At 46.3% G+C, this 13,543-nt stretch overlaps 1 protein-coding gene and 1 pseudogene across 2 annotated transcripts in view; one reads left to right on the top strand and one right to left on the bottom strand.

Moving 5' to 3' along the window:
* Positions 1-13,543, bottom strand: part of LOC310775990 (glutamate receptor ionotropic, delta-1-like) — a gene marked incomplete at both ends in the record, with an annotated part of 360,384 nt that overhangs the window by 127,381 nt on the left and 219,460 nt on the right. The window lies entirely within an intron of this gene.
* On the top strand, positions 12,241-13,305 carry LOC310774849 (beta-1,4-galactosyltransferase 6 pseudogene; annotated as a pseudogene). The gene has a single exon. The product of its transcript is annotated as a beta-1,4-galactosyltransferase 6 pseudogene (transcript).

The following is a 13,543-nucleotide window of genomic DNA, read 5'->3' as shown; positions in this document are numbered from 1 at the left end:
TGTCAAACATGAATGATTTTTTTTTTTTTTTTTATCTACTGCTGAGAAACCTCCGCTCTCCAACGAGATGCCTGCTCCAGAAAACCCTGGAGAAGGTTGATATCTGTGTATATGACAGAAACAGAGGATAGACTCCGATATAAATAAAATACGTTGGAATGTTATCTGCTGCAAATCCACTATGTGATGACAGATGTAGTCGAGGAATGGACAGAGCACAAAAGGCTGGAGACACAGGAAAGAGCAAGACCAATCAAAAACTAAATGCTGTATCTTATGCTTGTTTTGTTTTATTTGATTGACTTTATTAATCTCCCTTAAACAAGATGGAAGTAGAGAACTTATCCACAGACACTGATGAAGGCCAGAGAGCTGGAACCTTTTAGATTAAATATTGTTTGATCACATTAGATTCATGTAAATATTGCTTGATTCTTGTGACACATTCCGAACAGCAGCCAGGCCAGTGGATTAATTGCATCTATGAGCAGGGTAACAAGCCATCAACTGAATTTTAAAAGTGTATTTTTTCAAATCAAACGACACTGCTTTGCACAGAGAGCAGAGGGTTTAGAAAAACTGGTGGAGAAAGATTTTGAAGAGATATTTCAGTCTACAATAATGTAACTGCTTTGTGGTCAATTCTTATTAACACGTTCACTGCCAATGGCGAGTTGACTCGTCAAAAAAAATCCAACGGTTGACTGCCAATGACGAGTTGAGACATCAAGGATCACTGCCCCCCACGTCTCCTATAAAAATATTGGAGCCACCCGACGTGTACAACCCATTCCACCGACCCACTAAGTGGCGACAGTGCTCTCCATTCTAGAGGAAGGCAAGCAAAAAGCAGTGTGAGGAAGCCATTCTCATGAAAATGGATTGGCGAAAACGCTTTCGCGCTTGGGAGCTGGCGGTGGGGTTTTGCAAATTTGCATAATAGATTACGGGTGGAACACACTTTGAAACACGCAGCATAAATAAGACCAGAATCGCAAAAGCTTCATCAAAGCTCTCAGAACCCCGCCACGGGGTTCTGAGAGCTTTGATGAAGCTGCTGTGCCGCCAGCAGACAGGCACAGCAGCAGCAAAGCAGTGAGCCTGGTGACGCGAGGTTACAGCAGCAACAGAAACGAGCTTGTGACACGCCCGCTGCAGCCAAGAAGAACACACACGGAGGGAGGAGTTTGAAGGAGAGGGGTGTTTCCTGCTGTTATGGAGGAAATTACTGTTCAAAACTATTGTTTAGATGTCTGACGTCTTACTGATGCCAAAAATGAATGGTTAAAGTGACTGTTCTATCGAATTTCACAAAAAGCCGTTTATCTCAGAATAAATTTTCAGACGCTGAAACCATGCTGTATTCAACTGCTAATGCTTACATAACTACTAACTCTACAAACTAACTCTTTTAGACAGAGAAAGCACACATTCTATTAGTTCTTTTGAGATATTGTGTGTTCACAAAATCCTAACAGAAACGAATCCTCGGCTCTTGAAAGATGAGCCAGAATCCTCAAAAAACCCCTCTGGCAGAAGCTAACTACAGTATTGAAAAACGGCTGGCAGTGAATGTGTTAATGCAGGCTAAACATGAATATCTTTAGAGGTTATACAGTAAGTTCCTTGTTCCTTGTCAAATTTACAGCATTCGTTTTATGCACAGCCTGTGAGGTCCTGTGCAGCTGTGCTTATCACTAAAAAATAAAATAAAAAGGTAACTACATGTATATCATTCACTGGAATAAAAAAAAAAAAAGTTTATTACTTACATGTCATATAACTGAATTGCATAGAAACAAACTCACCTCCCCCCACCACATACGTGGCCATACCTTGGCTTTTGCTGACATGCCACTGCTGCGGTCTTGAAGGCATGTTCTTGACACGTCACCACAGCAGCGTGGAGACACGTCACCACAGCAGCGTGGAGACACGTCACCACAGCAGCGTGGAGACACATCACCACAGCAGCGTGGAGACACGTCACCACAGCAGCGTGGAGACACGTCACCACAGCAGCGTGGAGACACGTCACCACAGCAGTGTGGAGACACGTCTGAGGCAAATAACCATGATGCTGTCGCAAAAGTGTGATGCGAGCCCACATGTCCTCAGCAGAACTGACTGAGGCAATCATCTACCTTTCAAATCTACTTCTGCACGGCTGTCAGGTTCAATCACTGCACCCATCCATTACATCGTCCCAACTCTGCGTGTCTCTCTCCCTGTCTGCGTGTCTCTCTGCGTGTCTCTCTGCGTGTCTCTCTCTGTCTGCGTGTCTCTCCCTGTCTGCGTGTCTCTCTGCGTGTCTCTCTCTGTCTGCGTGTCTCTCTGCGTGTCTCTGTCTCTCTGCGTGTCTCTCTGCGTGTCTCTCTGCGTGTCTCTCTCTGTCTGCGTGTCTCTCTCCCTGTCTGCGTGTCTCTCTGCGTGTCTCTCTCTGTCTGCGTGTCTCTCTCCCTGTCTGCGTGTCTCTCTGCGTGTCTCTCTCTGTCTGCGTGTCTCTCTGCGTGTCTCTCCCTGTCTGCGTGTCTCTCTCCCTGTCTGCGTGTCTCTCTGCGTGTCTCTCTCCCTGTCTGCGTGTCTCTCTCTGTCTGCGTGTCTCTCTCCCTGTCTGCGTGTCTCTCTCCCTGTCTGCGTGTCTCTCTGCGTGTCTCTCTCTCTCTGCGTGTCTCTCTCCCTGTCTGCGTGTCTCTCTGTGTGTGTCTCTCTCCCTCTCTGTACCGACTGAGCATGTCCTCAGCATGTCCTCAGCAGTACAGACTGAGCATGTCCTCAGCAGTACAGACTGAGCATGTCCTCAGCATGTCCTCAGCAGTACCGACTGAGCATGTCCTCAGCAGTACAGACTGAACATGTCCTCAGCATGTCCTCAGCAGTACCGACTGAGACAAATGTCTTCATATCCACAACTTCACACACCACACTTGACCTTTAATGAGATGTAAGTTTGATTGACAGTGTTGGGGGCCTTACGCAAGCTGCGTATTGGGGACTGCGTACCGTCTCTGAGTTATAAGTGTTATAGTATAGAGAGCCGTAGGGATGACGTATTTTTGTAGGCAGAATGCGGAAGTCCCGGACTTCCTGGTTCTTCACTGTTTCTGTCTATGGGATTTCTTAATGGGTTTTTGCCGCGATGCTTCAAATAAGGTCTCTGGGCAACGCAAGATTAATCAAACGCGAACCAGAGTTCAGTCGGATAATCTTCACACATGAGGACCACTTTCATGAGTTTTGTAGCGTAAATGCGAGGCCTAGAAGTAAAAAGCTCGAGCTAAGCTAATCCAGAACTACACACTGTCGCATAGGCTTCCACGTCACGTCAGCACTCAACCTGGACTGTTGTTGATGTGTGCACTGATTACCCCGGGCTGAACGGGGCTGAACCAGGTGAGGGAAAGAGAATTTCCGTGTTCGTCCTTTGAAGTGGTGACGTTATTGACGTATATATCCACATCGACGCAACAGTGTAGTCTCATTTAGCCGTTTGCTAGCTAGCCGCCCTTTTAAGAGCACGTAAAAGCTTCAAAACTCATAAAAGTGGTCCTCGTGTGTGAAGATGATATTACTAAACACTGGTTCGCGTTTGATTAAGCCAGCGTTGCCCAGAGAGATTATTAGAAGCATCGCGCCAAAAACCCATTCAAAACTCCCATAGGCGAAAACAGTGAAGAACCAGGACTGTTAGCATCGATGATTTCCGGACTCGTTCCTGCGGCTCTCTATAGTTATACTATATTAACAACTGTTTCAGCCATTTCCTTTGGTACTTGGCACTGCAGCACTTTTTGACTCAAACAGTGCATGGCATGTGTAGGAATATGCGGCGTAATATGGAAGTTCTACCAGTGAGAAGATGTAGTGCCAAATGGAAAAGTTGAACCTCTGAAGAAGGTTCTTGAGACACATTCGCTCTGAAGAAGGTTCTTGAGACACATTTTCTGATCAGAAGACGAGTGACAGCTTTCATCCGCTGCAACAAGTTCCATCAGCCTCCATTGAAATAACATGTGTCAAACATAGGGCTCTCAATGGGAATGGCTTTTTCTTGACGTACAGGTAGAGCCGACTTGACACACGTCTTCATTCGTGTCCATTATTAAAGTTGAAAAGCTGTTTAAAGTTGAAAGTCTTTGCAGATGTTCCTGCCATCTTTGGTGATACTGGACGGTCTTGGGCGTAGATCCGGCCGTGAGCCAAAAAAGCATCAAAAGAAAACAGAGAACTTCAGATTGGAAAACAAGAGTGGCAAAGGCCAACACGTCCTCGACAATCGTCTTTACACCTACAACCCCCTCACCGCTGCCAGGGAACCAGACAGCATCTATCCTCACCGCTGCCACGGACCCAGACAGCATCTATCCATTTCAGAATATCACTTAGATTGCTCTCAGACTCTTCCCCAAACTGCCAGAGAAGTTTTTTTTTGACAGTCAGACAAGGCAGCTGTGGTGTGTTATGCTAAGCTAGTGACAGGTTGTTTGGCCTGAATGTCTCCCTTTCTTCCCCCTCTCCTCCAGCCCTCCCCTCTCTGTCTATTAGTGCAGACAGCTAGTGTGTAGCGAGCCCCCGACAGCTAGCGCCTAACGAGCCCCGACAGCTAGCGTGTAGCGAGCCCCCCGACAGCTAGCGTCTAACGAGCCCCGACAGCTAGCGTGTACCGAGCCCCCGACAGCTAGCGTCTAACGAGCCCCGACAGCTAGCGTGTACCGAGCCCCCCGACAGCTAGCGTCTAACGAGCCCCGACAGCTAGCGTGTACCGAGCCCCCCGACAGCTAGCGTCTAACGAGCCCCGACAGCTAGCGTGTACCGAGCCCCCCGACAGCTAGCGTGTACCAAGCCCCCCGACAGCTAGCGTCTAACGAGCCCCGACAGCTAGCGTCTAACGAGCCCCGACAGCTAGCGTGTACCAAGCCCCCCGACAGCTAGCGTGTGCCAAGCCCCCCGCCAGCTAGCGTGTACCGAGCCCCGACAGCTAGAGTGTACCAAGCCCGACAGCTAGCGTGTACCAAGCCCCCTGACAGCTAGCGTGTACCAAGCCCGACAGCTAGCGTGTGCCAAGCCCCCCGCCAGCTAGCGTGTACCGAGCCCCCTAACAGCTAGTGTGTACCAAGCCCGACAGCTAGCGTGTACCAAGCCCCCTGACAGCTAGCGCGTACCAAGCCTGACAGCTAGCGTGTACCGAGCCCCCTGACAGCTAGCGCGTACCAAGCCCGACAGCTAGCGTGTACCAAGCCCGACAGCTAGCGTGTACCGAGCCCCCTAACAGCTAGCGTGTACCAAGCCCGACAGCTAGCGTGTACCAAGCCCCCTGACAGCTAGCGCGTACCAAGCCTGACAGCTAGCGTGTACCGAGCCCCCTGACAGCTAGCGTGTACCAAGCCCGACAGCTAGCGTGTACCGAGCCCCCTAACAGCTAGCGTGTACCAAGCCCGACAGCTAGCGTGTACCGAGCCCCCTGACAGCTAGCGCGTACCAAGCCGGACAGCTAGCATGTACCAAGCCCCCTGACAGCTATCGTGTACCAAGCCTGACAGCTAGCGTGTACCGAGCCCGAGAATTGTACCGATAATTGTTTCTTTGTCCCCCATCTGCCAGTTTAAAAGATGAAATGTTGAAGAGATGATAGCCTACTAGAGTTGCGCAATCTTGACCTCAGTCAGATCGTCAATCGCCACCCTTTGACATCGCCAAGCTGTCATTGCGCAAGCACATGGCTAATTAATATGGACGTTAACATCCATATTAATTAGCCATGTACTTCAGCTGCGCTCGGGTACTTTGCTAACTTAGCATCGATGCTACCCAGCTATCGTCATTGCCTGCTTACTGCTGCTTGCTGGTAATGTTAATCCCATGTCAGAAAAAGTCTCCAGGTTTGTCGCTAACGTTAGTCTCTTCTGAGAAAGATTGTCTCCTGGGGCCAGTTGCACCAACAGGGCTTAAGACTGGGTATAAGCTAAGTCGGTCATAACTTTACGACCTAACAGCTACGCCGGTTGCACCAAGAGGGCTTAAGCCTTCTTTTCACTACGCCCAGGCGTAACTCTTACACCTGGTCAGGAGGAGGCGTAAAGCGCCTGTAACAGAGATCTCCGTGGTCGTCTATCAGCGGAGACCTGCTGTGATTGAGTCCTCACGGTCCTCTCCGTTAAAAAGGCATGTTTTTGAACAGAGTTTGGTTACCGCACCCCCTCCCCCCGCCCACTGGCAGAGAGAATACGGACCATTTCCAGCTGTTTCTAAACACAGACTCCTCATGTCTAGAAAGGTAAAACGCTCTGGCTAGCTGGACATGATCCAGACTTCATGTTTAGAAGAGGCGTCTGTCTGTCTGTCTTTCCGTCCGTCCGTCCGTCTGTTTGTCAGCAGGATATCTCAAAAAGTTATGGATGGATTTGCATGAAATTTGGCAGAAAGGTTGGTCACTTAGAAGTGATTAACTTTCCACGCCCACTGGCCAAAAAGGGGTGTGGCAATGGCTGTGGCCAATCACAAAAATCTGAATCAGAAAAACTTTTGCCACAATATGCAAGATGACATAGGAGGAATTCATCTTAGTGTAAGTATAGCGCGCATATCAATATTCAGAGATAAAAACAACAGAGCAGTGTATGTCAAAACCACCAGACACAAAGAAAGTTTCTATTCACAGGCCATTACTCTGATGAACACTTCAACCAGTCACGTAAACACTTAGCCTACGCTTACTGTGGAATACTTACTATACTGACCGCTCGACCTGTGTGCAGTGAAAGGCAGAGATAAACACGCTTGTGTAGATCTTGTGTATGTCCTCATTAGGATAGTGATTTGTGCTGATATGTGGGCATATAGCGTAAGGTAATGTTGTTAGCATGTTGTCTTGCTAAGCTGGATTTTCGTTTTTTGTTGTTGTTGCAGTGGTGCACTTAGAAATCCACAAACCGACGATTCACTGTTTCTCATGGATTATAGGCACCACTTGAAGCAAGCTATTGTGGGAGTCATATTCCATCCATCCATTCATCTTTGTCCTTCCTCCCCAGAAGTTCGAGGAAAAAACAGGCATATTAATAAGAAAAAGATTGCTTTTGCACAAGCTGAAGCACGGGAGCAGTCTGTGGAATAACACATTGGCACATTTGGAGGCTCAGTTAGAGCAAGGCACTGTAGGATGCATCTTATAACCATCTACTGTTTCTTTCATGTCTCCATCTTCTGCTCTATCCATCCATCCATCCATCTCACACTCACAGCAGTCTGCCTCTCCTCGCTGCTCTCCACAAAGACAAATAATAATTTGCATAATCTCCAGCAGTGGAACGACGTGACTGGAAAAGACTTGAAAAGTCATTCGCCATCAAATTTCACCTTTGAGCAAGGCACTGTGGGAAAACTTCTTCTTCTGCTGCCAACTGAAACTCACAACAGTGTTAGCAAGTTTTACAGTGAACTCTACTCATCTAAGTATGATGCCACCCAATCTGATTGACATGACTTTTTTGACCCTCTTGAAACAGCCAAACTTTGAGAGAGCCAGACTCTCTGCTGTGCTGTGAGTCTGGCAAACCAGACTAGCCTTATTGTCACTGATTTGTACAGTGTGTAGGTAAACACACTGACTCATTTATAGAAATCTCCTGAAACAAGTGATAGATAGATAGATAGATAGATAGATAGATAGATAGATAGATAGATAGACAGATAGAAGACAGATAGATAGATAGAAGACAGATAGAAGACAGATAGATAGATAGATAGATAGATAGATAGACAGACAGACAGACAGACAGACAGACAGACAGACAGATAGATAGACAGACAGATAGAAAGAAGACAGATAGACAGATAGACAGACAGATAGATAGATAGATAGATAGATAGACAGACAGATAGAAGACAGATAGATAGATAGAAGACAGATAGAAGACAGATAGATAGATAGATAGATAGATAGATAGATAGATAGATACTGTAGATAGATAGACAGATAGACAGAAGATAGATAGACAGACAGATAGAAAGAAGACAGATAGACAGATAGACAGATAGATAGATAGATAGATAGATAGATAGATAGATAGATAGATAGATAGATAGATAGATAGATAGATAGATAGATATTCCCGGTGGGAAATTCTGGCGTTACAGCAGCACTAACATCAATGACAGTAACACAACCTAACTTATATCAAAAACACACAAAGAGGTAGGAGTCGTGAGAACAAAAAAAAACAATACACATTCACACACCTACTACAGCGCTCTTGCATTTTTCGTAACTGAATGTGTAGAGCAGGGAGGGGCCCCCAATGACTTTTCACCAAGGGCCACATGTTGCCGAGGGCCGAGGGGTGAATGGTGGCGGCGCCTGGAGGAGCGCCAGATTTGGCGCCAGATTTAGAGAAATAACTCATTTTAAATTAACAGTTGTGATGTCATTATTCAGTCTTAACCACCAATATTCGATTATTTTCTCACTCACTCCTATGTCACCACCTGCTCTCCCTGCAGGGCTTGAAATTAACTTTTTTGACCACCTGCCAATATGGCTGCTAGATTTTAAAGTTACCAGCCAAAATGTTTTTCTAGAAATAAACCAGAATATGAGTGGGTTAATTTAAGCATAAGTATCAGTAAGTGACCTGGGATTCTCAAAGCCTGTGTTCACACAAGTACAACAATGCACTCTTGAAGCTAAATAAATCTAAAACCAATGAGTTAATTATTTAAATTTTTACTTCAAACTTCCTCAATGTAGAACAGTCATTTCTTACACATGAGATTAGTTTTAGACTTTTAGTCATCAAGATTATTGAAAAATATTCCATATTCCAGACTGAAATGTTACAACAGAAGTTGACTAATAGAATGACTTGAACATGAACAATTGGACACTTCCTCAGTGTTGAACAGTCATTTATACACATGAGATTACTTTTAGCCAGATTTAATCAAGATTATTTAAAATTTTAAATGTTACATTAGTTGACTATTAGCCAGAATGAACGTAACTTATACCATTGTCTGGGTGAATACTCGATTCTGATTGGCTGCAGGGTGTCCATTAAAAAGTGATAATGTACAGTTGGTAAAGTCGTTCAGCCAAATGGTCTGTTCACCATTCATATCATGGGCCATAGTTTCAACAGTGGTATCAAGAGAGCCTGTTCGAGCTCTATACCACCGTTAAGGGTTAATGTGACACTTTTGTAAGTTGAGAAAAAAAATGAGTCGGTCAAAGTAAGTATTTAAATCACCCCTGTGTGCTCAGTTTATCAAAAATAACTCTTATTTACAATTTTGATTTTCGTTTCGGAGATTTCCCTCACCTGACAGAAGCCGGCTCTGAGCTTAGTGACACGCGTGCCTCTGCAAGCTGAGCGGGGGCGAGCTGCGCCCTGCAGTCTTTCAGGCAGAATTTCAGGCTGCAGTCTTTCAGGCAGAATCCCGACTGTAACAAAACTGCCCTCTGAACACGTGTGCATCATGTCCCATGTTGCGGTCTGAGCGAGGGGACTATTTTCTCTGCGGTTCTTAAATCATCTCCATCTCTGATTGCAAAACACATGCAAATATAAATGAATAGTCTTGTTTTGTTGGCAAGTGACCATGGTATAAGCGGGTTAATGCACTTCGAGGTGTCCATTATCACTTTTTAAGGGACTTCGCGGAAGCAACCGGTCCTCGACTGGCGCCTCGGAACGGTTCACGCTTCTCGCGTCGTCCCTTAAAAAGTGATAATGGACACCTCGTCGTGCATTAACCCTTACTTATAACTTAACATGAACATCAGTTAGACACACTCTCTTTCTGTCAGTCAGTCAGTCAGTCAGTCAGTCAGTCAGTGTTTGTTTAGAGGGGGAGGGGCTTATAGCCAGGTCAATAAGGAGAGCAGCGCGCGTATCTTGCATGTTGCCTTCAGGTGCACTGTAAACTTTTTTTTTTTTGCAATTCCAGTGCGGGCCACACAGGAGGCGCTCGCGGGCCGCTATTTGGGGAACCCTGCTGTAGAGTTATATTATATTATAACACGGCTCTCTTGAATACTCGATTCTGATTGGTCAATCAACAAGATTCACCGGTCATTATTTCTCGACAACCGACCGCTGCTCTGCCACACCTGGATTAATCAGTTGATAAGAGCCTTTTGTCAGCAAGACACTACTAATTAGGCCAACCATTTGCAGCTGTGGTGTCTTGTGTGCCAATTACGAATGAAACCGCTTTGTCGTTGAAAACGCTATTAAAAAAATCTATTTGAATAATTATTTTTGTCAGATTATTGAATGATTTAGTTGTAGGCCGTGTTCTAAGCGGGATAATGTATATTGAGCCGGTGATTACTGGAAATAATGACCTTCAGGTGAATCATTAAGCCCTCCGCTGCGCGTCGGGCTCAATCATTCACCTGTCGGTCATTATTTCGCCAGTAATCACCGGCTCACAATACATTATCCCTTACTTATATAATACTATTACTATGACTGTGACTTACTATGAAGCTGCAATGGAAACAATAGGAGTTCTCTCTCCTCACCTGCTTTGTATTCCAGTGCTACACTGTTATATCCAGTTCTACTCTACCGTTCTGCTCTAATTCTGCCTTTTTTCACCTGCTGAGCTAATGCATAACTAATAGCACTGAGGGCAATTACAGGTACAGCAGTTTAGCATCGCTATAACAGCACAAGGTTACCAAGTGTGGAGGCAACACGAGCCGGCCCGTCGCGTTTTGACAGCTAATTACAGTCTATTAGGTCGAGCAAGGAGACGTGATAGTACCCTACACACACAATCACATAGGAGGCTATATAGCATTATGCTAATGCAGGGGGGGAAAGTGTGGTTTCTTGATGGAAAGCAGATGCTAAGCTAACGGTTGTGCACTTGTGAATTAGTCAGCAGGGAGAAGAGGAGGCGAGTTAAAGGGAATGTCTCTAATGAAGGCACAAATATCCCAACCTTGAAAAACTGTGTGTGTGTGTGTGTGTGTGTGTTGTGTGTGTGTGTGTGTGTGTGTTGTGTGTGTGTGTGTGTGTGTGTGTGTGTGTGTGTACGTGTGTGTGTTTCTAACAATCACAAAGGGGTTTTCAGCATTAAAGAGGCTCACGAAGGTGAACATACTTCAACCTTGAGCTGTTCTGTGCCTGTGTGTGTGTGTGTGTGTGTGTGTGTGTGTTTACTTACCTCTCAGTCTCTCTCTCTCTCTCTCTCTCACTCTCACACACACACACACACACACACACACACACATCAGGGGTCCTTGAAAATCTGCATCTTAAATCATCTATAGGCAGTAAACGTGTATTAAATGTCATATGAGAGGGCGTTTTTTACTATGTTTTTAACCGAGATTCATTAGATGCTGCTATAAAACAAGTGCCTCACGGATGATGCAGATAGAACAATCAGAAACAAGATGCATCATCCCTCTACGTTTAGGGGCTGATGGTGCAGCATTTAAGGCCTTCAAAGTAAGCATTTTGACGGGCAATGTTAGCGCCCATTCAGGTAAGTTGCCTTCATTTTGTTAACACCAGAACTTCTTTAAAGGGGTCCGATACAGGTGATCAAAAGTCCCAGTTCAAATCTCCTAAAAGTATGAATTCTGAATTATTTAGCTTGTGCAAAATGTCAGAGAGACAGATGAGAGCACCTCTCACAGCAGAGGGGCGTCTGTAGTGATGTGAGTGTCCTTTGATACATTTACTTTAAGAGCAAGGATCTCAAAATGTTTGGCTTTGGTGATCGATAAGGTTACAGCCGCGTTGAGCTTGGACTTGACATATATAGCAATACCCCCTCCCTTGCTCATACGGTCAAACATGAAAACCGTCATCTGTGATAGAAATGAAGTCATCTGACACAGATGGTTTCTGATAGCACTATAACATCTGCGTTTGTCATACTTGTCCTCTGGGCAAGAGACGTTCTGGGCGTATGTGAAGGTCTCCGGCTAAGTGGTTGGCTAAACCAGGTATTTACGGGAGTCGGTGCCGTAGTCTGTGCCATTGATGGCATTACTCACTGATGACATCACAATTGCTCGAGTGACATCACTCTGACTCACAACTCTGAGGACAATGACATCATCAGTGGCCGGCAACACACAATGTCTATGACATCACCAGTGTCTGACATAAACAACTGGCGAAAGAGATCCAGGCGCTGTTTTAGCTCAATAGTGACTTCAAATCAGTTTGTGAAAGAGAGAGAGCCAAGATGTTGAACTGGAGTCGGTTTTTGCCCGTCATGTTTTTCTTCTCCATGACCACCACTTGTCTCTACTTCATCCATGTGTCTCCTGGAAGAGTAAACACCTACTTGTTCATGATGCAGGCTCAGGGCATCATGTTGATGGACAACGTCAAGGCCATTAGCCGATTTTACACCAATACGAACGGTACGCTCAATGGCACAGACTACGGCACAGACTCCCGTGAATACCTGGTTGAGCCAACCACTTACCTCCCGGAGACCTTCACATACGCCCAGAACGTCTCTTGCCCAGAGAAATTACCTTCTATGAGGGGTCCTATGGACGTGAACATGACAGAGATCCCTATAGAGGAGATGGAACTGAAGTTCACAAAGTCTTTTGACATTCAATCCGGCGGGCATTGGAAACCAAAGGACTGCAAACCTCGCTGGAAGGTGGCCATCCTGATCCCATTCAGAAATCGCCATGAACACTTGCCCATCCTCCTCCAACATCTCATACCAATGTTGCAGAGACAGCGGCTGCAGTTCGCCTTCTACGTCATTGAACAGACTGGGAGACAGTCCTTCAACAGGGCCATGCTGTTCAATGTGGGCTTCCGGGAGGCCATGAAGGACCTGGACTGGGACTGCTTGATCTTCCACGACGTCGACCACATCCCCGAGAACGACCGAAACTACTACGGCTGTGGCCAGATGCCGCGCCACTTTGCTGCCAAACTGGACAAATACATGTACATTCTTCCCTACCACGGCTTCTTTGGCGGCGTGAGTGGACTCACTGTGGAACAGTTCCGCAACGTCAACGGCTTTCCCAATGCATTCTGGGGCTGGGGAGGAGAGGACGACGACTTATGGAACAGGATTCACTACGCCGGTCTGAAGGTCACGCGGCCGGAGGGCGACGTCGGAAAGTACAAGTCGATTCCTCACCACCACAGAGGAGAGGTGCAGTTCCTCGGCAGGTACAAGCTGTTATGGTATGCCAAAGAGCGGCAACACCTGGACGGCCTCAACAACCTCCACTACAGCCTGGCCCACGTCTCGCTCAGCAGCCTCTACAAGAACGTCACGGTGGACCTGCACCCGAGCTCGTAGGTCCTAGAGAGGAAGGTGCCGTGTGCACACAAACAAACGCACCTGGCTTTCAAACCCCCCAGCGAGAGCTGCAGACCTGAGAGAGCTTCTGTTGTCAACATGAAACTAACGTACAAGTCTTTCCTCATTTCAACCCAGTGTGAGTAACATTACGTAACGTGTTCAAGTGAATTCATACAATTAAAATCAGCTGTGACATCGCTCTGCTTGACGAGCCGAGCAGGGAGAAGTCCGCTAA

Source organism: Poromitra crassiceps (genome assembly GCF_964638095.1).
Source record: "Poromitra crassiceps genome assembly, chromosome: 4".
In the NCBI taxonomy this organism is placed as follows: Eukaryota; Metazoa; Chordata; class Actinopteri; order Beryciformes; family Melamphaidae; genus Poromitra; species Poromitra crassiceps.
The sequence above is the reverse complement of the archived record's forward strand: the minus strand, read 5'-3'. Positions and strand labels throughout refer to the sequence as shown.